General features: G+C 45.3%; 1 protein-coding gene across 2 annotated transcripts in view; it reads left to right on the top strand.

Moving 5' to 3' along the window:
* KIRREL3 (kirre like nephrin family adhesion molecule 3) overlaps positions 1-5,145 on the top strand; it is a 575,101-nt gene that overhangs the window by 310,168 nt on the left and 259,788 nt on the right. The window lies entirely within an intron of this gene.

Here is a 5,145-nt window from a genome sequence, read left to right as displayed (position 1 = left end):
ATTGAGATAGAATCTTGCTTAGTCGCCCAGGCTGGAGTATAGTGGCAGGATGTTGGCTCACTGCAACCTCTGCTACCCAGGTTCAGGCAATTCTCATACCTCAGCCTCCCAAGCAGTTGGGACTACAGGCACATGCCACCATGTCCAGCTAATTTTTTTTTGTATTTTTAGTGGAGATGGGATTTCACCATGTTGGTCAGGCTGGTCTTGAACTCCTGACCTCAGGTGATTCACCGGCCTCGGCCTCCCAAAGTGCTGGGATTACAGGCATAAGCCACCTCGCCCGGCCCATCCAGGCTTTCTTAGCAAAGCATATGAGGAGGCAGCATTGTAAGGGAACTGGGGAGGTTGCCATGAATTAGAGAGAACCCAACTCTTTCCCCAACAAAAATAAATTTAAAAATAAAGTTTTCCAGGCTGTGGCCATCAGCTTGCTTGTCTTCATGGGGAAAGGAAGATTCTTCAGGAATCAAACTCCCTCTCCCTGCCTCATTGCCCTCTCTCAGAGCTCTGTCCCAGCTCCCTCTCACAATGCAGCAGAGCCCCCGAGACACGAAAGCCCACAGACAGGCAGCCAGACACAGGCAGATGGCCCTTCACCAGGGAATTGGCCCTCAACTTCCTGGAGCAGGAATCAGTGCAGCTGACTCACAAAGATTTCAGGACAAGGACACATCGGTGTCTCTAGAAGTATTTGCTGAGCCTGGAGAGACAGTGGTGTGGTGAGCAGGGTTATAGAAGGTGGGGCCTTGGGAATTGTGGGAGGCACTAATGCCAACTTTACTGATCAAATGGAGCTCAGATGCCAAGTGACTTAGAGATTTTTTTTTCTTTTTTCTTTTTTTTTTTTCGGTAAAGCTAATCCCAAAGGCGTTGGGGTCTCTGTGAAATGGTACATGGTACGGTTAAACAATGAAAAAGCACTGGGCCAGGAATCAGGAAACCTGATTGCAGTTCTAACTCAAACACGAACTTTGTGATCTTGGACAAGTTGCTGCTTCCTTTCTCTGAGGCTCAGACCTTCTGATCACACAGATAGGAGAACCCCAAGATACCAGTGAATTAGAGCAGGGATTGGCAAACTTTTTCTGTAAAGGGCGAAAAAGTAAATACTTAGGGCTTTGTGGGCCCCATGATCTCTTTCACACCTACTCCGCTCTGCCGCTGTAGCAAGAAAACTGTCATAGATGGCTCGCAGACAGTCGAGGGTGAGGGATGGATTCCCATAATGCTTTAGTTACAGGAACAGCAGCCGATTCAGCCAGTTTGCTGACCCCTGCTGTAGAGCATTCTAGGCATTGAGCCTTGCATCTCATCTTCCGATCAAAGCAAAGGAGTGAGGGAGCCTTCATTCTTTTTGGGTCAAAAGGCATGGGTTAAGAAAATGAAGATACGTTAGGGGCTTCCCTATCTCTTCCAGTCCCTATTCCAGCTGCCGTTATAAGGGACTTTTACATTTAGTGAGCATCTACCTGATACTAAGTAAGCACTCTCATATATATGATGAATTCCATCATTATTATTAACAACAGCCCAGTATTCACCTCTCTGTAGAGAATTATTTTTTTTTAAAAAAAGATGGCTCATAGAAGTCAGTAAACTGCCCGAAGGTCACAATGCTTACAGCAGAGCCAGATTAAAGTTTGATTTGTCATGCCATTCCTTCATCCACAAGAGCAGATTCCTCTTTGTGTGAAGGCCTGGTCAGCACCCCCAAACCTGCCCTAGAACAGCATTCCCCGCACCCGCCTGGAGCTGATGGAGGCCTGAGCAATCATTCTCCATGCTCGCCCTGCTTCCTTTGCAGTATTTTCCTTCCCCACTTTTAAATGTCACGGAGCGTGATGCTGACACAATCAGACAGAATCCCCAGTCCAGACAGCCCCACAGCCAGGGTAGACACAACTCCGGCACACGCTCACTAGGATACAATGGAAAAGTGCAATTCACTTTAAATAGATTCCCATAAATAAGCAATAAAACAAGAACAGCCATTTGCAGTGAGCATTTCCAAGGTTTGATGAGCTAGGAGTTCGGACTGGGGGGAAAACAAAGAGCCTTTTTCATTATTTCCCCATCCCTGCAATTTTCTTTTACTGCCTGACGACTTTGAAAGGAAAAAAACGAATGTGGCTCCCTTAGGGATGGAGCCCATGCTCCCATCTCCTGCCGCAACTTGCCAATTCAACTTCCAAGTTGTCCTGGTGTGACTGTGAGCTGGGCCGCTTCCCTCCACCTCTTCGACCTGTGACTGCCTGGGCCCCGACTCCTTCCTCTACTGGCCTGCCCAGACTTCCGGCTTAAGTTTCAAGGGCCCGAGAAGACAACGTGGGCAGACAGGGGTGGGATCTGGGGAAGGGGCAAGGACTAGGAGGCTGAGCCCCAAGGATCCTGGATTTTATAAAGGTGAATCTAGGTGTTCAGTGGAGTGGGGGTGCAGCCCAGGCCAGAGCAGGGTTGGAAATGTGTCCGTTTCCACTCACTTTTTTCTCTGCTGCCAGATGTGACTTTATCACTAGAAGGTAATCCTGCCTCAATTTACATTAATGTAGAAGGCTACATAGGCTGTCACTGGTGGACAAATGAGATTTTCCCTTTGGAAACTCAACCTGACTTGAGGCTTCCTCTGACTATGAGTGTGTGTGTGTGTGTGTGTGTGTGTGTGGTCACAGACACTCACAGGCATGTGCATACAGATGTAACGCACTTACATGTTCCCCTGCCATGACTTGCATGCTTTTATGGCATGCCAGCAGAGTTTCTTTCACTCCTTGTTGACTTTCAAATGTATTCTTCATCTCCTGATAGCCAGTTTTTCACGTTATGACTTTTTTTTTTTTTTTTTTTTGAGACAGAGTCTTGCTCTGTCACCCAGGCCGGAATACAATGGCGCAATCTCAGCTCACTGCACCATCCACCCCCCAGGTTCAAGCGACTCTCCTGCCGCAGCCTCCCAAGTAGCTGGGACTACAGGCATGCACCACCACGCCCAACTAATTTTTTTTGTATTTTAGTAGAGACGGAGTTTTACTGTGTTGCCCAGGCTGGTCGTGAACTCCTGACCTCGTGATCCTCCCACCTCGGCCTCCCAAAGTACTAGGATTACAGGCATGAGCCACCGCACCTGGCCTGGCACAGCTGAATTTAACTGCACTCACTCATCTATATGCGGTCACCTGGAGGGTCACCTAGGGAGTGGCTGTCTAAGATGACCTCATGTGTCTGGTTTCCAAGGGCATGAGCAGGAGCATGTGAGCTTCCTGAGGCCTTGGCTCAGCACCAGCACAGCCTGACTTCCACCAAAGGCTGTGGGCCAAAGCAAGTCACCAAGCCAGCTCAGATCCAAGGGCTGGGAAAACAGTCTCCACCCCTTGGTGGGAAGAGCTGCAGAGTCACATTGCAAAGCGAATAGATCCAAGGAGGGGTCACCTGTCCCTGGTAATGAACATCCTACTTTCTGGTTTGTCTAGGAATCGATGTTAGACCCTCATAGAAGTGAAGTCATACAATATTTGTCCTTTTGTGACTGGCTTATTTCACTTAGCATAATGTCCTCAAGGTTCATCTATGTTGTAGCATGTGGAAGGATTTCCTTCCTTTTTAAAGCTGAAGAACATTCCATTGTATGGATATACTATATTTTGTTTATCCGTTCAGCATTGATGAACATTTAGGTTGTTTCCACCTCTTTTTTTTTTTTTTGAAACAGAGTCTCAGTCTGTCACCCAGGCTGGAGTGCAATGGTGCAATCTCAGCTCACTGCAACCTCCACCTCATGGGTTCAAGTAATCCTCCTGCCTCAGCCTCCTGAGTAGCTGGGACTACAGGTGTGTACCACCACACCAAGCTAATTTTTGTATTTTTAATAGACATGGGGTTTCTCCATGTTGGCCAGACTGGTCTCGAACCCTGTCCTCAAGTGATCCGCCCACCTCAGCTTCCCAAAGTGCTGGGATTACAGGCGTGAACCACCGTGCCCAGCCTGTTTCCACCTCTTAGCTATTTATTGTGAATAGTGTGGCTGTGAACATGGGTGTGTGAATCGACACTCTGCTTTTAATGTTTCTGAATGTCTACTCAGAAGTGGAATTGCTGTATCAGATGGTAGTCTATTTTTATTTTTTTAAGGAGCCATCATTGTGTTGTCCATAGCAGTTGCACCATTTTACAACACCACCAACAGGGCATAAGGGTCCCAATTTCTCCTGTTCTTGCCAACATTTGCTATTTTCTGGCTTTTCTCTATAGTGGCTATCGTAATGGGTGTGAGGTGATACGTCACTATCATTTCGATTTGCATTTCTCTGACGATTAGTGATGTTTAACATCTTTTCATATGCTTCTTGGCCATTTTTAAATCATCCTTGGAGAAAGTCTATTCAAGTCCTTTTCCTATTTTTTAAATCTGGTTATTTGACTTTTTTATTGTTGCATTTATGTATCTCTCTTTAATACTATAATAAATATTCTTTAAATTACCAAACAAACAAGAAAACTAGAGCAGCAACATCAATCTGCAATGCATTCTTTCTCTTCCTCTGCCCAAAGTAAGTAAGCACTTTCTTGAATCTTATGTTCACCATTGACTTGCTTTCCCTTTTTCAAATAAAGTTTTATCACTGCTACATATATTTTTTTTAAAAAAAAGAATTTTCAGTTTGGATTTATTTTAACTGTATACAAAGGGTATCATGCAATATGCATTCTTCTGAGACTTTTTTTTCACTTGAATTCTGCTACTAACACTGATTCATACTGTTGCGTGGGGCTATTGTTCATTCATTTTGACTGAGGTTTATTATTCCATTATATAGGCACACCACAGTATATTGGTCCAGTCTCCTGTCAGAGAATGTTTGTATTGCCCCCAAGTTTTGCTTTATATGAATAGTGCTGATATGACCGTTCTCATATATATCTGCTGGTGTATATGAGAAAGAGTTGCTCTGGCCTGACTTCCTAAGAGTGGGATTGATGGATGATGGAGCATTTGAATGCTCAGCTTTACGAGATCATGACGAAGTGGCTGTACAATTTCGCCCTCCCATCAGCACTGTACAAAACCTTCTGCAGATCCACACTCCCTCCAACACCCGATATTGTCACACTTCCATACTCTTTTTTTTTTTTTTTTTTTTTTTTTTT

Source organism: Rhinopithecus bieti, unplaced genomic scaffold (genome assembly GCF_001698545.2).
Source record: "Rhinopithecus bieti isolate Rb0 unplaced genomic scaffold, ASM169854v2 scaffold_20150, whole genome shotgun sequence".
In the NCBI taxonomy this organism is placed as follows: Eukaryota; Metazoa; Chordata; class Mammalia; order Primates; family Cercopithecidae; genus Rhinopithecus; species Rhinopithecus bieti.
Note: the sequence above shows the minus strand (reverse complement) of the source record. Positions and strands in the feature narration are given on the sequence as shown.